Raw genomic sequence first — 21,353 nt, forward strand, 5'->3', positions numbered from 1 at the left:
CCTTTGGGACAAAATGGATGGAACTGGAAGTGATTATGCTTAGTGAAATGAAGCAAGGCTGTGAAAGAAGACCACCGGATGCTTTTGCTTATATGTACAATTTATAGGATTGAAATCCATGAACTTGAACAAAAACAGTAGCCCAACAATCTCTAAGACTTTATGAAAACCATGTTAGGGTTTTCTGTTAGGGGAGTGGAAAGAACTATGGTGGTGGGCACAATGTAGAACTATACCCTATAATCTCATAATCCTGTAAACCATTATTAAGTCATTAATCAAAAAAATGAAAAAGTTGTGCTCTCTATTATATAAACTCAAGCGCACTGCATACCCTTGTTGATCCAGCTCCATAAGCATTGCTGAAGATTTCCTACAAGAATACACACTTCATAGAGCTGTTCATTCAAGTCTAGACATTTTTTAGTTAAAATTATAATATCAAGACACTGCCAATTAACTAAACCTGTAACTGCACCCCAGTCACTATATATGGTACAAGTCTTCCCAGAAGAAGCCAAGTTTTGGTGACTTCACCGTTTTCAGCCGATCTTGGATGGACCTTGAAAAATTCATGTTAAGTGAAATAACTCAGAAACAGAAGGATGAATATGGGATGATCTCACTCTCAGGCAGATGTTGAAAAACAAGGTCAGAAATGAAAACACTAGTAGAACCTGAAATGTAATTGGCATATCTCACCAAAGTAAAAGACTCTGGGGTGGGAGGGAGGGGGAGAATACAGGTCCATGAAGGATGATAAATGACATAGTGGGGGTTGTATTGTTAAATAGGAAACTGGGGAATGTTATGCATGTACAAACTATTGTATTTGCTGTTGAATATAAAACATTAATTCCCCAATAAAGAAATAAATTTAAAAAAAAGAAAGAAGCCAAGTTTGGCCAGGATTCTACTGTTTGCCTATATCATCAACTCTTTCTTATTCCCTCTGACTAATCTGACAGAAGGAAATAGAATGGAGGATGGGATGTCCCAAACCAAGCCTGTTTGCTCTAATATTAATTTTCCCCCACTGGAATAAACATGACTGAAAAAAACATGTCATCAGTGGCAGCCAATTGCTTACTATGCATTGTGCTTCAAATTTTTCATCAACAAATTAAGTGAAGTTTAAAGTTTATTTTTAAAGAGGAAAAACACTACCTGAAACAAAAGGCTGCATTTCCTCCCCCCACCTGATGTCTCTGGCATTCAGAAAAACTGCCACAGATATAAATCCAAAAATGAACAGCTGAACTATATAATGTAGAGTTCTAACTACATTAAAAAACAAGAAGGAATTCTTCCAACTCCAGTTACTATACCTGATTTAAAGAGAATATGTTTCTGAATTAAATGCATTTAGGACTTGACGAAGGCCCTAGCCATAAAGGGAAAAAAAAATTCCAGGAATATGAAATGTTCTGACTCATCATTCAACAGAAGTACAAGCAAAATGCAAATGCAAGTTCAATGTAGACATGTGTATGACTTTACCAACTGCATGGACAGAGCCATCTTTGATTCTGACTTTATTTACTAGGAAGAGAAACTTGCAAGACCTGCATCCATTTGTATTTCTAGTCAAATAGATTCCTCTCTCCAAGCATTGGCTAGAATCAAGCATGAATTTCTTTGGCTGTGCATGTATATATGGGTGTGTGTGCATATGTGTACACACTTATATACACATACACACTACCCATTTCAAGAAAATCATAGTGAATTGATGAAAACCTATATTTTGTCCTTAACAGTATCTGCTTTGGCAAGAAAGAAACATTTTTTTTTAATACATACACTAAGACATTTTAAAATGGAATGTTTAGTGATTGCCAGTAGACAGAAGTTTTCTGTTAAATATATTTTATTTATAAAAGTAAAAAATGCATCTTCACAGGAGTCAGGAGGTAGCGCAGTGGGTTAAGCGCACTTGGCGTAAAGTGCCAGACTAAGGATCCTGGTTGGAGCCCCAGGCTCCTCACATGCAGGGGAGTCGCTTCACAGGCTGTGAAGCAGGTCTACAGGTGTCTTTCTCTCCCCCTCCTCTCGATTTCTCTCTGTCCTATCCAACAACAACGACATCAATAACTACAACAATAAAACAACAAGGGCATCAAAAGGGAATAAATAAATAAATAAATATTTGGGGAAAAAAAGGGGAAACCTTTAAAAAAAAAAAAAGCATCTTCACCATAGAATCCCTGGCACAACCAAGATGACAAAACTTTTTTTTTTTTTTTCAAGATTGAAGCAAAGAAGGCAGAAAATGAAGAGACCACAGCACCAAAGCTTTCTTCAATGTGGTAGAGGCTGGGCTTAGGACCTGAGTCGAAAACATGGCAACACAGTGCATTATGAGTATGAACCTTAAGAATTTCAAATTAGCCTGGGCCAGTTTGCTAACAGCCTGTGTGACTGTGGACAAGTAAAGTGACTTCTCAAATGTTCGTTGTGTTTTGAGATTTATTTTAATGGATTGTTGGAAAAGCAATTAAGCATTTTTGCATAGGAAAAGAGAAAACACATCATGACTTTTCCAACAAACCAGTATTATTTATTAGTGATGAGGGAGGGAGGAAGAGAGAGGACATGGGAACATCTCTCTGGCACATACAATGCTGGGAATCGAACTCTGGACCCTATGCTGGGGAGTCCCCACCTCCCAGACTTCAAATGCTCAGTGTGTTGCCCATAAATGATGTGACTCTGTGAACTAGTTAATATTTGAATTCCTTATCTGAAATTACTACACCTCAAGTCCAATGGCTGGATCCTTTAAGATTCATCCTGATTATCTGTCATCACTCTCCTGAACACAGACTTTTTTCTTTCTGTGAGTAGGAAGGAGAGGTAGAAAAGAAAACAGGATTCTGAAAGGGAACAGAAACTAGGTTGGTTTTGTTAATTAGGTTCCCCCTCTGAAACCACGAGCCAATATCAGCATCTGCTGAAATCTACTCAAATATGAGAAAAGAGTTTCTCCATCTCAAGACATATTCTTTGATAAAATGACACAAGTCAATTTCTAGGAATGTATTTCATTGGACAACATTAAGAGAAGTAGAGGTGGAAGCACAGGAGCATGATAGAGAGGCCTTGCAGCCTCATGGAGAAAGCAAAGCCCTTTTTTATGCGCTGTATTTAGGAAAGCAACACCTTGCACCTGTAGCTGCCAACAACAGGAGGTATACCCCTTGCAGGTAAATTAGCATATGTATCAGCAGATGTTGGCAACTAGCATGAAGAGATGTTGTCATTTTGCAATCTGATTTCCTTCGGAAACAATTCACCACTATGATTCAATATCCATTTATTGAGTGCTCAGTACATGCAAACTGTAGAGTTGAAAATAATAATAATAAAGGCAGGTCTGAAATTTCCAAGTTAACCTTGATATATTTTCAAATACGTCTGAAAATTTCAAGCTAATCTTGATTTGTATTTTAGAGTAGTTCAGTCCCCCAGAATATTTATACCTCAAATAGTAATACCAGACAGTACAAAAATGAATCCTAGAAATGAATGTTCTATCCCTTAAGTGGCCCATGGTCCAAGGGAGAGAAAAGTTACTGGTAGAATTGATAATTAGCTAATTCCCACAGTTAATAAAAGATAAGCTTTCTCCTAGGGGAAAAAAATAACACTGGATCATAAACATACTAACAAGCATTACAGAATGCTAAAACTGAAAAGAGAAAGATAGTTCAACATAGAATCTCTTGGTTCATACCTACCCCTAAGCATCAAAAGGCTGGGGAACCAACACTGAGGTTTGAAGATGATATGACCTAGTCCAGGTCTCACAGGTAAAGACAGTGCTAGAACCAGAACCCAGAGCACAATTCAGACAGTAACAGTAGTACAGTGTCCAGGATGTTCCCTCACTACCATCAGAAGTAGACAATGGCATACTCAACACAGCACAAGCTCAATACAGCAAATGACTTTGAGTCGTAGTCTCATTGACTCCACTAAGTTCAGACACGGTAAAATGCTAGTCACTTGGCTAAATATCTGTTTCCTCACCTGTAAATTGTGAGCAGCGATGGACAGCCTCATTATGCAGCACACAACAAATGTCAAGAGCATCCCAAGCACAGAATCCAGAACAGTTAATGACCACAGGGTCTTGGCTGTGGCTCTGAGTCCAGCCACTTGTGAACTCAAGTCCCTGAGCCTTCGGGCCTCATGTTCCTCCCATGAATCTGAGGTCAATCATCTTTGTCCTGCCTCCCTCAGAAAAGGTCTAAATGAAAACTTCCCAAAGCATTTATGGATAGTAAAGCACTGGTGGGAATGTAAAGCAGTGGGTGGGAGAGATAGTATAATGATTATACAAAAGGCTCTCATGCCTGAGGCTCTGAGGTCACAGGTTCAATCCCTAGCACCAGCATAAACCAGCTGAGCAGTGTACTGGTAAAATAAACAAGTGGTTTAAAAAAACAAAATATTTTAAAACAAATGTAAAAGCACTGCTACTAAATTCCTTAAGTCTCCTTAGCTTGGGCAAAAAAAAAAAAAAAAAAAAAACAATATGGATCTTTTGCACTGGATACCTAGGTTTTCCTTTCCAATTCTGAAATCAGTGCATCATCCTGAGACTTTGCAACTTTCTCAAGAGCCTGCCTCAGCACCCACAGGTTACTGCACACACACAGGGACAATTTCCCTCAGCTCAGAGATCATTTGTGATGTTTACTCAACTTCCCAACAGAGTGGACCTCACTGAAAGGTTCCCCGCCACCCCCTTAGCTAGGAATGCTAGACAAAAGCTTCCATGAGTATTGTTCTACTTCCTAAAAGAGTCACAAGGAAACCAAGCCTTCAGCACTTCTCTATGACAACTACAGGATGCTTCAGCATTTCAACAGCACAGAGAGATGTAGCCTTGGAGGATGCTTTGTTTGGGGGAGGGGAGTATAACAGGGGACTCCTAAACCCCTGCTCAGGAATACTCATTAGGAGGAGGACCACTGCTGAAGGAGATGGGACCAGTTCATAGGCCCCACTGCTCCACCTTAGAACTAAGGCCTCAGGCAAACTGATAAAGTCCCAGGAAGACAGTGGTAAGGAGGGGCAGGGCTGTGCCTTTTAAAAAACATAGGAGGGGGTGAGGGGGAGAGGGAGATAGCATGATGGTGATGCAAACACTCTCATGTTGGAGGCTTTGAGGTCACAGGTTCAATCCCCAGCACCACCATAAGCCAGAACTGAGCAGGGCTCTGGCGGGGGGAAAAAAAAAAAAAGTATCAAAGGGAAAATAAAAAGGAAAAAGAAAGTATAGAAGGGGTGGGGGAGACAGCATAGTAGTTATACAAAAAGAATCTCTTGAGGCTCTGAAGCCCCAGAGTCAGTTCCCAGCACCACCATAAGCACCACCATAAGCCAGAGCTGAGCAGAGCTCTGGTGAAGAAAAATAATAAATAAATAAATAAATAACGAGAAGCATCGAAATCGCTAGCATTTTCTTGTTCAAAGCCCTGCTTTCAGGAGATCAGATGGAATAACCCCTCAGCCTATCTGAAAACAACTTTTGGAAACCAGGTTTCTCCCCAACCACGCCAGGCACGAGAGGGGGTAAAAAACAAAACAAACAAGCAAGCAAAAACCGGAGGCGGCAGGGCATCACAACATGCCCAGCTGCAGAGAGGGGACAAGTCAGCAGACAGTGGTTATCTCCCCTCCTGTGCTGACTTTTGGCAACCCCCAAGGCAAGCCGAACCCCAACATTCTCCTTGTCCCCATCCCCCAGCCCAGCTGTTGAGGCTTCACTTGATTGGGGGGTGGGGGGGAGGAACGTGAGGCTGCATTTAGGCTCCAACCACACCACACCTGTTCAGTCCCGCTCCGGCACCAGAAATGACCAGTACACCGACTGGCCATAAACGCCCCCGGGGAGGAGAGAGAGGCACCTCACAAGTTCACTGCTGCTGAATCCGGAGGGAGGTAGGGAAAGATCCCCTCCACACACAGATACACACCCCACCCCCTGCCAAACTCCGCTGGTTCCCCTGAAAAGGTTTAGGGGCGCTAGTTGGAGTGAATGACCTGGAGTGATGCCCAGTGTCACCGTGTTCCGGGAAGCTCCCCCCATCCTAGAAGGGAGGTCCTGCTTCTGTGGCGCGACCCCCATCCCCCCGGGGCTCCCAGCCTAACGCGGTGCAAGCGGGGTGGGGGGGGGGCGCAGAGACCCCTCAGGGACGCACAGTCCCCCAAACCAAGCGAAGGTGGAAGGTCGGAGAGGACCGGGGACGCGCCGGAAACTTACCCGAGCCGGGCACTGCCGGGCGCCGAGACCAGTTGCGCCACCGCCTGCAAGTTACCGGGACGCCGCGGCTTCCCGGGCCGAGCTAGCCGCGAGCGAGGGGCGGGTGGGGCCGGGGCTGGGACCTGGGCCGGGCCGGGGCGGAGCGCGGCGGGTGGACTGGCAGGTGCGGCTGGAGCGCGGGGCCAAACTCGCCTGGGACGCGCCAGCTGGGGGCGCGCGGCTGCGAGTGAGCAATGCGCGCGCGTGTCCCCGCGGCTCCTTCCTGCGGCCCCGGGGGGCCGCGAGCTGGGCGCACTGAGCTGGTTGCCCCGCAGCTGCGGAGACTCAGCCCGCAGCACTGAGCCGGCTGCTCGGCGGCGGGGGCTCAGCCCGGTGCACTCAGCCGACTGCTCGGCGGCGGCTGGCTGCCGCCGGGACCGAAGAAACTGCAGGCCCCGCCCGCCAGCCGCCCAGGCTCTTCCTCTTTTTCTCTCCACCCCCACTCGCTCCATCCCGGCGCGCCATGCAGGGAAGCCAGACCAGTTTGCAGCGGTGGCAGCGGGGAGTCTTGGCTGCAGATCCGCTGGGCTCAGCGGGCGGGTGGGTGCGTAGGGGTCAGGGTGCTCTGTTCTGCTGCGGGGTGCTAGCCACAGAGAACTCGGTGGTCGATGCCTCCAGAGCTCCAGGGCTCCCCCACACACACACACTCCACCCCCTACCCCTGCGAGGGTTATCCAAGTCTTAGGTCCCGCTAAGCTTGCTGCATTGTTCTGGCTAGGGCGTCCCTTCCTCAGACCGCTGAGCTCAGCAGAGGCAGGGCTGCAGGTCTCCAAGCCCACACTTGGGCACTGGTGCCCAGTCTACCAGGAAGGGATAGGCTAGGGTTGCAGAGCGATGGTGGTGGTGTCTCCCCTTGTAAGGCTAGCAGGTGTGCCCAGGGAGATACTCTACCCAACAGGTAGGGCATAGACTTGTGGGGGATTGGGGAGGAGGTTAGAAAAAGGAAGCTGGAGGGGCGTCCAGAGAAAATGTATGGGGGAGGGGGGCTGGAAGGGCTAAATTCCTACTGCACTGAGTGGGCATCGGAGCATTTCTGGACTTACAGAAAGGTAAGGAGCAAATGCAAGGGCAATCGTAGGAGGAAAATGCTAATAATGACACATGTAGTGTGCTACAATTAAATTTACTTTAGAGGAACCCAAAAGGTAGTGAGTCAAACACAAAGTATTTCTTACCCTCCACTTGCACTTGCCTTTCTTGAAAACAAGCCCAAATCAGGTGTGGATCGACCTGTCAACGCCCATGTCCAGCAGAGAAGCAATTACAGAAGCCAGACCCCTCACCTTCTGTGCCCCATAGAGATCTTTGGTCCTTACTCCCAGAGGGATAAGCTTCCAATGAAGGGGATGGGATATATAGCACGCTGGTGGAGGGGACTATATGAATCGTACCCCTCTTAACCCACAATCTTGTCAATCATTATTAAATCAATAATTTTTTTTAAGCTGAAAATGAGACTCGCATGGTACAGCAGGTGGGGCAGTGGTTATAAGGTTTTGGATTCTCAAGCATGAGGTCACAAGTTCAATCCCTGGCAGCACATGTATCAGAGTGATGTCTGTTTCTTTCTCTCTCCTGTCATTTCTCATGAATAAATAAAATATATTAAAAAAGAAAACTTGGACTGGGTTTGGCGTATTGCACCAAAGTAAATGACTGGGGTGGGGGATTCAGGTCCTGAAACATGATGGCAGAGGAGGACCTAGAGGGGGTTGAACTGTTATGTGGAAAGCTGAGAAATGTTACACATGTACAAACTACTGTATTTTACTGTTGACTGTAAACCATTAATCCCCAATAAAGAAAAAAAGGAAGTGAAAAAAGTGCCATAGAAGTAAATAAAATGTCAATGTATATATATATATATATATATATATATATATATATATATATTCAACCCATATCTATGACCTTGGGAGAACTATCACAGTTTCTGCTAGAGGGGAGGGGGGGACGGACGCAGAACTCTGGTGGTGGGAATGATGTGGAATTCTACTCCTATTATAATTTTGTAAATCACTATTAAATCACTAATAAAAAATAAAAATAATTTAAAAAAATATAAGAAAACAAGCCCAAATCACATAGATGTTGGGGGGAGGAGCATTCTGCCCAAAGAGACCAGATTTTCTCCAGGTACACCTGGCTTAGTGAGCCCCGATAAATTCCTGCTGGACAGGATGCACCCTTCATTCTCAGCAAATGCATGTTTCTTTTTCACTGGTTAGATCTTTTGTACCTCCCATCTGAACCTTGGGTAAGTTTGTTAGGTCTTCCTGGTATCAATAGCTCAAAACGGGGGTGCAACACTACCTTGGTGACACCAATATCTACTATTCATACACTGGTTTTTTTTTTTTTTTTTTTTTTTTGCCAACCAACTCCTTCCCGATGCATGTGGTCACTGCTGCAAGTTTAAGTACATGGTTTCTTTAGGACTTCGTGACTTGCTTTACCAGAGCACTGCTCAACTCTGGCTTATGGTGGTGTAGGGGATTGAACCCAGGACTTTAGAGACTCACACATAACCATTATGCCATCTCCTTCACCTGACTTGTGTCTGGTTTTATCCTGACACTCTATTAATGGACTCTTCAAAGCAGGAAGACACTTGCCTGGTTTGACAAAGACATGTAGTGAGCCAGGTGTCAGGATACAGGCTCACTGATTCTCAACCCCTAGTCACTCAGGTACAGATGTACTGGATTAATACAGTTCAAACTGGGTAGGGAGTGGAGCCAGGTTGGAGGAAGCTGGGACAGATCAAAGATTCCTTTTCTTCCTGGTGTGATCACTGTAGGGGGCAGCACCACACCACACTATAGCAGGCTGCCTCTGCTCTGGGAACAGACATGCCTGTCTCCTTTTTCTGCTCCTTGGTGGTCTGCTTTGAAAACAAGTCTGCTTCCCAGTCATTTCCCTCCTGAGAATACAGAGGAGATAAAAACAGGGAGAGGGGAGTCAGGTTGTAGCGCAGCGGGTCAAGCACAGGTGGCAAGGACTGGCAGAAGGATCCTGGTTCGAGCCCCCGGCTCCCCACCTGCAGGGGAGTTGCTTCACAGGTGGTGAAGCAGGTCTGCAGGTGTCTGTCTTTCTCTCTCCCTCTCTGTCATCTCCTCCTCTCTCCATTTTTCTCTGTCCTATCCAACAAGGACGAGGAGGGGAAGACAGTGGGGGAAAGAAAGATAGACATCTGCACCTTTGTTGTCCGTATTGCTCTTAGGTATTGCCAGGGGCCAAGCCCAGGACTTTATGTATGTGTGGCACATGCTATCCTACTGAGTAACTGCTCTGGCCCCAAAATGGAAATCTGAAAGGAATGTAATGGTATCTCTGTCATTGGTGGACGGACCTTCGTTTAAACCAGTCTATTAAGTCTATTACTGTTCAAGAGGACAAAGTAAACTATATGGGCTTACTTTTACAGTGGGAAGGCCTCCAAAATTAGAGGGGGAAGATTTAGCTAGAAGGGAGCACTATTTGGGACCATGAATGCTGTCAAATGTTTTTGTTAGTTTGTTTTTTCAATTTTTATTGTCTTTATTTTAAAAAATTAATTGAATAGAGACAGCCAGAAATTGAGAAGGAAGGGGGTAATAGAGAGGGGGAGATACAAAGAGACATCTGAAACACTGCTCCACCACTTGCAAAGCTTTCCCCCTGCAAGTGGGAACCGAGGGCTCAAACCCAGGTCCTTGTGCATTGTAACATGAATGCTCAACCAGATGTGTCACCATCCAGCCCTCATTAAAACTACAATAAAGAGCATGTGTATTTCTCATAGTACAAAGATGCTTCTAGTTTTAGATTAAGATCAACTGGAAAATTACATTTGAAATAAGTGAAAACTGGGGGCAGATGGTGGCACACCTGGTAAAGCACTCACAGTGTGCAAGGCCCCAGGTTCAAGCCCCTAGTCCCAACCTGCAGGGGGAAAGCTTCACAAGTGGTGAAGCAGTGCTTCCGGTGTTTCTCTGTTTCTTTTTTTTTTTTTTCTCCTTCCTCCTCCAGGGTTATTGCTGGGCTCGGTTCCGGCACCATGAATCCACCGCTCCTGGAGGCCATTTCTTTTCCCCCTTTTGTTGCCCTTGTTGTAGCTTCGTTGTGGTTATTATTGTTGCCCTTGTTGACGCAATTCGTTGTTGGATAGGACAGAGAGAAATGGAGAGAGGAGGGGAAGACAGAGAAGGGGAGAGAAAGATAGACACCTGCAGACCTGCTTCACCGCCTGTGAAGCGACTCCCCTGCAGGTGGGGAGCCGGGGGCTCGAACTGGGATCCTTACGCCGGTCCCTGTGCTTTGCGCCACGTGCACTTAACCCACTGCGCCACCGCCCGACCCCGTTTCTCTGTTTCTTTCCATCTCCATCTCTTCCTCCTCCCTTAATTTCTCCCTCTCTATATCGAATAATAAATAAATAAATACATTTTTAAAAGGAAATTAAGTAAAAACTATAAAATGGATAGCTTCTGATTTTTCATTGTTTCTGGGTTGTCTGGCTAAGTCATTCTCCATTTATTTATTTTCCAGAACACTGCTTAGCTCTGGTTTATGGTAGTGTTGGGAATTGAACCTGGGAGCTCAGAGCCTCAGGCATGAAAGTCATTCAGCTCTGTGGCTTCTCTTTCTCTTCTAACGTGTGCTTTACAGAAGGGAGTCAGTCAGGCTCTTCATGGGAAAGGATGTTGGAGTACGGACTCTACTGATTCACTGTGACTCAGTGGTCTCTCCCTGTTGTTTTTTTAAATATTTATTTACTTATTCCCTTTTGTTGCCCTTGTTGTTTTATTGTTGTAGTTATTATTGTTGTCATCATTGTTGGATAGGACAGAGAGAAATGGAGAGAGAAGGGGAAGACAGAGAGGGGGGAGAGACACTAGGAGTCCTCAGGACTACTTTCTCATCCTTGCATGCTCCCCTTAACTTTGGGTTCCTGCCCTCTGTTAACCCAGTTAACAGAGTGTTAACCCAGAGTGTTAACCCACTTCTGAAAGGCCACTTAGAAAGCTAACACGCAGCTGACACCTGCAACGCACCCAGCAAAAGCTCTTGAAACTATTAGATCCCCAAGGAACAATGTGTTGAAACTATTTTCCTGAAGTCACAAAACTAGTTGTGGAACCAGGGAGAGGGAAAAAAACAAGATTCTAAGACTGTCCTCTTATTTCCAAAGCAGGTAACCAGCAGAATGGATTCTGGAGTCTTCATGACTCTGCAGAGGTTTTCATGGCTAACCCGTCTTTGTACTGATATGTGAAATACTCAGTTTGTTCAGTATCTCCCTGAAACATTAAAAATGATCTGGGGATTAGAAGATAGTTCACCCATTAGAGTGCATGTACCTCACCAGATGTGAGGTCTTAGGCTCAAACCCTCTCCCCCCACTCTCCCATTCCCTGTATTCTCTCTCTACAACTCCAAAATAAAGAATGACAATTTTGACCCTTGGGAGATTGCTCAGCTATGGTATCATGCATACAAGAAACTCTCATGCCACATTAAAAAAAAAAAGTCTTGGTGTGCAGACACCTATCATGAGGAGGTAAGAAATTGTACACATGTGTGGTGGTGCAGTGATAAAGCTTTGGACTCTCAAGCATGAGGTCCCAAGTTCAATCCCCGGCAGCACATGTGCCAGAGTGATGTCTGGTTCTTTCTCCTCCTGCCTTTCTCATAAATAAATAAAATCTTAAAAAAAGAAAAAAAAGAAATTGTACACATGTGAGAACTACAGTCTTGTAAATATTTTCTCCAGGAAAGTGGTTTAGGAAAAAGGATTGAGGGGTGGGGGAGACAACATAATCAAACAGACTCTCAGGCCTGAGGCTCCAAGGTCTCAAGTTCACTCCTCCCCATGACACCATAAGCCAGAGCTGAGCAGTGCTCTGAGGAGAGGAGAGGAGAAGAGAGGAGAGGAGAGGAGAGGAGAGGAGAGGAGAGGAGAGGAGAGGAGAGGAGAGGAGAGGAGAGGAGAGGAGAGGGGAGGAGAGGAGAGAGAGTTTAAATATTAATATTAGGAACAGGATAGCGATTCAATGGTAGAATGCATGACTTATAGAGGTAAAGCTCTGAGTTCAATTCACAGTACTGCATAAGACAAGAGCAAATCAAATCATCATAAATGGCAGAGCAGTGTTCTGGACTCTCACATAATATATATATATTAACAGTGAACCCATCTGGCATCACAATAAAAGGGTAGATTGGGGGTCACTTCACAAGCAGTAAAACGAGCATTCAGATATCTTTCACCTTCTCTGTCTTCGTCTCCTCTCAATTTCTCTTTGTCCTGTCCAACAACAACAACAATAATGATAACAAGGGCAACAAAGATGGGGAAAAAATGACCTCCAGGAGCACTGGATTCATAGTGCAGGCACTGAGCCCCAGCAATAACCTTGGAGGTACAAAAGGGGGGGATTGATCTAGAAGGACAACCCCAAAACAAAAGAGAAAAGACTGAGTGAATTGGGAGAGCTGTAAAAAACAAAAACAAACAAACAAAAAAAAAAAACTAGCGGTGGGGCAGTGGTGAACCTGAGTCTGAGTGAGCACATGTTAACCATGTGCAAGGATTCAGGTTTGAGTCCTCAGACCCCATCTGTAAGGGGGGAGATTCATGAGTGATGAAACCGTGCTGCAGTGTCTCCCTCTCTCTCTTCCCTTTCTATCCCCCACTTAGTTTATGTCTTTCAAGTAAATAAATGAGTATAAAATAAATAATATTTAGAAAATTCAAAAGACAGTAATGAATTCCATAGAGCCATCCAATCCTCTTAAACACAACAATGACATTGACCCAAGACATCAGCACAGATGATGATCTCTTCCTGTGGTCACATCAGTGTTAGAAGTTAGCTCTCACCACATCCAAAGTTTGGGATATTTTCAGCTTTGTTCCTCACTCACAGGAAGTAGTACACATGATTCCTGTGACAGGGTACATGCTTACAGAGAAGTGGATGTTCAACTCAGTCAACTAATGGAGGCATTAGGATTGCTCAAGGGCTCTGTGACACCTGACACCTACACTATGTTTGCACCAAGACAGAATTGCTTTTTCCCCTTTTAAAAAACCCATTATTTATTTATTTGCCACCAGTACTATTGCTGAGCTTGGTGCCTTCATGATTACGACTCCCAGAGGATTTTTTTTTTTTAACCATAGCACTACTTAGCTCTGGCTTATGGTGGATGGTGGGATTGAACCTGGAACTTTGGATCATCAGGCATAACCATTATGACATCTCCCCCGCCCCTGCCACACTATTTATCTTATTGATAAGACAAGAAGGGAGAAAGATACCTGCAGCCCTGCTTCACTGCTCATGAAGCTTCCCCCAGGCAGTGAGGACCAGACTTCCAGTGCATGATAATGTGTGCACACAACCAGATGCATCACCACCTAGCTCCAGTTTTTCCTTTACTTTCTCAAAAAAAGTAGTGACTTTCCTGGCTTGGAACCACTTAGGCAGCATTTTAATAGCAAAGCCTCTTCTCTTAGTGCTATTAGAATTTGAGCATTTTGCTAGCAAAATGAGCATTTGCTCTGATATTGTCCCCAAGCTGTCAGAGCCATCTAGACTGTTGTGATGGAGCAGATGGTAAACACAGGAAATGTGTTCTTCAGGACATGCAAACAGAGATTGTGCCATCTTTGTTGCAGGGATGTAACACCCAACCCTTGATCCTGAGTGAGTGAATACAACAGAGATCTATTTCTGGCTCAAGTCTCTGTAGCAGCACAACTTGGTAGGGGGATGGCTTCATGCAGACATTCAAGGATTCTGCCTCTTTCCAACTCATGACGTGATAATATTCATCAAGTGACTCCAACAGTTCAGCTAAACTGACAGAGAACACAAGGCCTTTTTAAGATGGCAGATGTGACATCAGCAAAGCTCACAAGTACACACATTCAATTCTCCTCTGCCCCACTTGCTGAACTAAAGATAAATCATTCAGCACACAGTTCTTGTAGGAGGTGACAGGGAGAGCCTTCAGTAGTCAGGGCAATTGTCATGTGCTTGTCTCATGGTATTTCCCCTAGGTTTCTGGATTGAAGGCTGCCTCTGGATGTGTGTAGTCTGGGGTGGCATTGTTAGCTTGGAGGGTGGGCTGGCAAAATAGCTCAGTTGGATTGTGCATTTGCTTTGCCATGTGCTTGACCCAGGTTTGAGCCTGGCTCCTACTGCACTGAAGGAAGCTTTAGTGCTAAAGTCTTTTTGTTCTCTCTCTCTGTTTAGGAGGAGGAAGGGGAGGAGGAGGGATGAAGAGGAAAATGTAGGAAAAATAGTAGTAGTATCTGTGGATATGTATGAGAACAGAAAGAATCAATATACTCTACTGTCACAGAAAAAAAACAAATAGAATTCAAGGAGCCAAGCAGTGGTGCATACTGTAGAGCACACATTTTACAATTCACAAGGACCTGAGTTCAAACTCCAAGTCCCCATCTGCAGGAGAGAAGCTTCATGAGTGATGAAGCAGTGTTGCAGGTATCTCTCTCTCCCTATCTCCCCCTTCCCTCTCAATGTCTGTCTTCCCCCCCCATTTTTGTTGTTATTGTTATTATTATTATTATTGTTGGGTAGGACAGAGAAAAATCAAGAGAGGAATGTAAGACAGGGAGAGGAGAGGCCTGCTTCACCACTTGTGAAGTGACTCCTCCTGCAGGTGCGGAGCCAGGGGCTCAAACCGGGATCCCTATGGTGGTCCTTGCACTTTGCACCATGTGCTCTTGACCCGCTGTGCTACCGCCCAGCCCCCTGTCTGTCTGTCTTTATCCAAAATAAATAAAGAGAATTGAACTCTTGAAGCAAGGGTGAAGTGTCTTCTGCAGCCCCTGTCCAAGGAAAATTCTATTGATGCCATAATCATGGGGGAAATGGAATCTGTGATCAAGTAATTGGGGCAAAAGGCTCAGTGAGGTCCCTAAGCTAACAGGGTTCCAGAAGCCTCAACTCACCCAAAGTAAAGTATTACTTCAAAATGAATGCTGATGGGACTCTGAGAGAGGAAACAAGCAGACCAGACAGCAACTAACAAGCAGCAGTGGCCCAAGAGAGGGTGCAGTGGATGAAGCCTTGGATTCTCAAGCAGGAGTTCATGAGTTCGATCACCAGCATCACATGTGCCAGAATAATGCTCTGATTCTCTCTCTTAGAAATAAGTAAATAGGGGCTGGGTGGTGTGCACCTGGTTGCACGCCCATACTACAGTGCGCAAGGACATGGGTTCAAGCACCCGGTCCCCATCTGCAGGGGGGAAGCTTCACAAGTGGTGAAGCAGTGCTGCAGGTGTCTCTCTGTTCCCTCTCTCTATCTCCCCCCTTCCTCTCAATTTCTGGCTGTCTCTATCAAATAAGTAAAGATTAAAAAAAAATTTTTTTAAATAAACATTTTTTTAATAAATAAATAAATACTAACCAGCATGTAATTATAAATACCTATGCCTCAGACATCTCACTTTGAGGAGTATAAACTCAAAACATTACACTAGCTAAAAATATATGATGAAGGTGGTTCAAAAGTACTCATTGCACTGTTGGTTGTAGCAGTGACAAGCAATCAATACAACAGCCAACAACTACTGACTGATTATGAATTGTCACTAGCACTATTTTCCTCCCTTTCTGATCTCTATCAGAAAATTTCTTCAGAGACAAATAGGGAGGAAGGAGCGGGAAAGAGAGCCACCTGCAGCATTGCTCCACCACTTGTGAAACTTGCCCCCTGCAGGTCAGGACCAGGCACTCACACTCAGGTCCTTGTGAATAGAAATGTGTGATCTCTACTATGCCGCTATCAAGAACAATGAATGCACCTTCGCTGACCCACCTTGGACAGAGCTAGAAGGAATTATGTTAAGTGAGCTAAGTCAGAAAGATAAAGATGAGTATGGGATGATCCCACTCATCAACAGAAGTTGAGTAAGAAGATCTGAAAGGGAAACTAAAAGCAGGACCTGATCAAATTGTAAGTAGGGCACCAAAGTGAAAACCCTGTGGTGAGGGGTAGACATGCAGCTTCCTGGGGAAAAAAAAAAAAAAAAGAAATGTGTGATCTCAACCAGATATGCCACTGCCCAGGTCCATCTCTTTCTTTTTCTGAAGTCTTCTTTGGACTTTAAATATTGATGTGCAAAATATGGGAGATCAATTCAGAGCAAAATGCAGAACATGACAGGCAGCATGTAAGTGTGCAGACAGCTGTCGAGAATACCTATTCTTTACTAATGTGTCATGTTCCTGAGGTTCCCAAGCCAACTCACTCTTATTTATTGATTATTCTCTCCCTATGAGTTAAGTGCATGATAATTTATTGCTTTAGACACCTACAAACTCAATGTGTTCGCTAGGATTAAATGTCCTTTGCTTTTTTTTGAGCTGTAGTACACCTGAGGTTTTGAAGAGGAGGTGAGGGAGAGCGTAGACATGCTGAAAGCAAGGAATCATGATCCATCCTCCATTTCTCTTGCCAGACCCTAAATGTTTCTCCTGCAGGAAAGAGACAAGATCTTCTGCAGTACTGAGAATGCTTTCTGGTAATAGGGGGAAAATCAGTAATATCATTGGCCTTGGTCCTGAACACATTAACCTGTAGTCATAGTCACACTGATAGATGTAGTCCCAGAAGACTGAGCTGCAAGTCCATGTGTACAGAGAGGGCTGAATTATTTCATCTTAATTAGCCTATCCTGGCAGAAGGATCCCCCATGTCTCGAATTGGGCCTGTCCTCCACCCTGGGGTGCTCCTGTGTCCCTCAGAATATCCTTAACTCCTCTTTCCAAGGGGTCTTCATAGGAAGGTATGGTCAGCCTCCTCTGGGGAGTCTAACAACAGTTAGTTGAACTCACTTGTTCTACCCATGTTTGTGAGATGGCAAATATCAGAGGCCCAATGCTTAAGTTGCCTCTACTATATCAGTGCTTAAAAGAGTGCTTTAGAACCCAGTGTAGAGCCCAATCAATGTCTGAGAGGTTATCACCCATCTCTTCCAAGAAGTCTCTTTTACCCACAACTCCTTGAGCAATAGTGCTGGGCTTTCAAGCATTCATGTTTTCAGCAGATGGATGGATCTCTCATCACATGCTCCCCTTATGTTTTTCTTGTGCATTTCCACATCCGTTTCTTGATTCACTAAACAGAGACTGGAGACAGCCCCCAGAAGCAAAGCAAAGATGAAAACTACTCATTACAACAGATAGGTGGCTAAGAAAGTTGTGCTGTAGGGGGCCAGGTGGTGGCGCACCTGGCTAAGCGCACACATTAAGAGTGTGCATGGACCCAAATTCAAGGCCCTGCCTCCCACTTGCAGGGGGGAAACTTCACAAGTGGTGAAGCAGGGCTGCAGGTATCTCTCTGCCTCTCTCCCTATCACCCCTTCCCCTCTCAATTTCTCGATTTCTGTCTCCATCTAATAAATTAAAAAAACAATTAAAAAATGAAGTTGTGCCATATATATGCATATTTACATATATATATACTACTCAGATGTTAAAAATGATGGAGCCATCTCCTTAACCTCATTTTGAAAGGAGCTGCAAGAAATCATGTTAAGTGAGATAAGCCAAAAAGAGAAGGATGAACATCAAATGATCACACTCATACGTGGAACTTAAGAAACAAGGTCAGGAAGAAGAAATACAAAGTGAAACCTGGACTGGGCTTTTTTTCTTTTACTTTAATTTTAATTATTTATTATTGGATAGAAACAGAAAGAAACTGGGGTGGGTGGGGGAAAGAGAGAGGAAGAGAGACATCTGCAGACCTGCTTCACCACTTGTGAAGCCTTCCCCCTGAAGGTGGGGACCATGGGCTTGGACCTAGGCCCTTGTGCACTGTAATGTGCGTGCTTAAGCAGCTGTGCCAACACCTAGCCCCTGGACTGGGTTTGGTGTATTGCACTAAAGCAAAGGACTCTGAGAAAAGAGGAGGAGGAGGAGGAGGAGAAGAAAAGGCCTGGGGAGAAAAAAAACTTGAGATTATGACGTAATGTTGGAAGAAAAGGATCTAGGTTGGGGTCAGAGTGTTGTGCAGGCACCTGTCCCAAGGAGATGAGAGATTCCATCTACGTGTCAACAACTGTACCGTAAACCATCAACACCTTCCACCCCCTGATAAAATTATTTAAGTTTTTTTTTTTTGTCTCCAGGGTTATTGCTGGGGCTCCGTGCCTGCACCATGAACCCACTGCTCCTGGAGGCCATTTTTCCCCCTTTTGTTGTCCTTGTTGTTGTAGCCTTGTTGTAGTTATTATTGGTGTTGACGTTGTTCCTTGCTGGACAGGACAGAGAAAAATGGAGAGAGGAGGGGAAGACAGAGGGAGAGAGAAAGATAGAAACCTGCAGACCTGCTTCACTGCCTGTGAAGCGACTCCCCTGCAGGTGGGGAGCCGGGGGCTCGAACCGGGATCCTTATGCTGGTTCCTGAGCTTTGCACCACGTGCGCTTAACCCGCTGCGCTACCAACTGACCCCCAAGAATTGTTTTTCTTTTTTTTTTTTCCCTCCAGGGTTATTGCTGGGCTTGGTGCCTGCACCATGAATCCACCGCTCATGGAGGCCATTCCCCCCCCCTTTTGTTGTCCTTGTTGTTGTACCCTCGTTGTGGTTATTATTATTGCCATTGTTGATGTTGTTCGTTGTTGGATAGGACAGAGAGAAATGGAGAGAGGAGTGGAAGACAGAGAGGGGGAGAGAAAGACACCTGCAGACCTGCTTCACCTCCTGTGAAGCGACTCCCCTGCAGGTGGGGAGCCAGAGGCTCAAGCCGGGATCCTTATGAGGGTCCTTGCGCTTTGCACCACATGCGCTTAACCCACTGCGCCACCGCCTGACCCCCAAGAATTTTTTTAAAACCTGCTCATACATCAAGTTTCAGCTGACATATTTCTTTGTTCAGAATCCCTTTGATATTATATTCTCCTCACTTGGAACTCTAGACAGTAGTTACAGGGGTCTTCTGCGCTTTACAAACATCCTAAATCTGAAGTCCCATAAAACTGAGTGCATGACTGTCAAGTCTGACCTCCTGAAGGTGGTTATTAATTACCCTTGCCTTCTGATTTTTTTATTATTCATTTGTTTCTATGAGAGCACTGCTCAGCTCCGGTGAATCTTTCACAAGATAGTGCTTCACAATGAAATCTGCTTTGGCAGGTGGTCACTGCTGTATTCACAGCACCTGCACAGGGCCTGCTCCAGGTTAAACTCTCCCTCCTCATCCTCTTCAGTGTTATCTTGCCCTTCTTTGTGTCTCACACTTTGTAACCAGCACATTCTGCTGATGTTCTCTGTCTACTCATTGAATTCATTGATTTCTAGGTTGTCGAGCCACACCATTATCTCACTCCTGGAGCATAATCAACCACAGCGAGCTGCAGGATAATCTTTCTCTATTTCTTGTGTGTAGCAAAGAGGTTGGAAGCATCTGCTAAAATCCACACCCTGGATCCTATGCCTTCTGGCCTCATAACCTCTAGATTGTTACCTGTCTATGCCCTGGCTTTTTCCTCCATAAAGTAGGGACAGTAGTAGTCATGCCTCACTGAGTTGTAGGAACTGAGGGGCTGAGGTTCACGACTTAAGCTTCCCAGGAAGTATAGAGAACAAAGAACTGTGTTTACATATATTATAAGAATTCAGTCAGTGGAAGCCAGGCTGTAGGGGACACTAGTGACAAAACAGAAATCCTAAATCATTATCTTATGGGGTGGGAATTCAAGGACCTGGACAATACTCAGAGAGTGTGAATCTGGCTGCAGAGAAAATGAGGGAAATCATCTTACACTATTACTTTGTTTGTTTGTTTGTTTTAGCTAGAGACAGGAATAGTCAGAGAGAAGAGAGAGACCATAGAATTGAAGCTTCCAGACTTGAAACTGGGTCACCCACATGGCAAAGCAGAGCACTATCCAGAGCACTATCCAGCCCACCCACTCATCATTACTGTGGTTGATTTTTAAATTTATTTATTTTAGATAGAGACAGAGAGAAGTTGAGAGAGAAGGGGGAGGTAGAGAATGAAAGAGAGAAAAGGAGAGATACCTGCAGCACTGCTTCACCACTTGTGAAGTTTCCCCCTGCAGCTGGAGGCCAGAGGACTTGAACCTGAATTCTTCCACATGATAATGTGTGTGCTCAAGCAGGTGTACCACCAGCCAGACCCCCTCCCACTATTGATTACTTACTATTGATTGTAGTAAGGGGAAGGCTCTTGGGTGAGGAGGTCATACTGGAGAATTCTGTGTAGCAATGGACAACTGCTTTCTAGCTTTGGCCAAACTCCAGATCCAGCTGCCTTCCATGTGGCACAGACTTAGGAATGAGCAGGCCACAAGCTGCATATTCTGTTTACAGAATATTTCTTGTGCTGGGACAGCTCCTGAACTTGATCTCCCCTAGTTGTGTTCTTCCTTCATATCAACCTTCCATGTCTTCTGAGAGACCTTCCCCAACCGTGTGTTCAAAGACTCACTGTGCGCGCAAACAATCGCTCACTCTGGGGCTGACTACTTCAGATATATGGAGAAAGAAAGAGTGAAGGAAAGAAACCACAGCACCAAAGCTTCTTCCAGTGAGGTGGGAACTAAGCTTGAACCTGGGTCCAGTGCATGACAGAGCAGCACACTATCCAGGTGACCTAGTGGTTTGTTAGAAAAGTCATGTCTTATTTTTCTGTTTTTCTTCTTCTTCTTCTTCTTCTTCTTCTTCTTCTTCTTCTTCTTCTTCTTCTTCTTCTTCTTCTTCTTCTTCTTCTTCTTCTTCTTCTCCTTCTTCTCCTTCTTCTCCTTCTTCTTCTTCTTCTTTTAAGAAAGGATAAATTAACAAAACCATAGGGTCGGAGGGGTACAACTCCACACAATTCCCACCACCCAATCTCCATATCCCACCCCCTCCCCTGATAGCTTTCCCACTCTCTATTCTGTTTTTCTATGCAAAAATTTGCCATGAATTTTCCAACAACCTGATATTTGTCCAGTTGAAAGATTTAAAACAACATACTGCAGGCCTTCAGTATCATTACTGAATATACATG

The 21,353-nt window shown here is 44.7% G+C and overlaps 1 protein-coding gene across 2 annotated transcripts in view; it reads right to left on the reverse strand.

The window, feature by feature from the left end:
- Nucleotides 1–6,693, reverse strand: part of PIP5K1B (phosphatidylinositol-4-phosphate 5-kinase type 1 beta) — a 361,155-nt gene extending 354,462 nt beyond the window's left edge. For both annotated transcript variants that reach the window (XM_016190557.2, XM_060199750.1), the window contains exon 1: nucleotides 6,275–6,693. The gene's annotated coding sequence lies outside the window, so the exon portion shown is untranslated. The remainder of the gene's footprint in view (nucleotides 1–6,274) is intronic.
- Nucleotides 6,694–21,353: the final 14,660 nt, after the last annotated feature.

Source organism: Erinaceus europaeus, chromosome 10, assembly GCF_950295315.1.
Source record: "Erinaceus europaeus chromosome 10, mEriEur2.1, whole genome shotgun sequence".
Taxonomy (NCBI): domain Eukaryota; kingdom Metazoa; phylum Chordata; class Mammalia; order Eulipotyphla; family Erinaceidae; genus Erinaceus; species Erinaceus europaeus.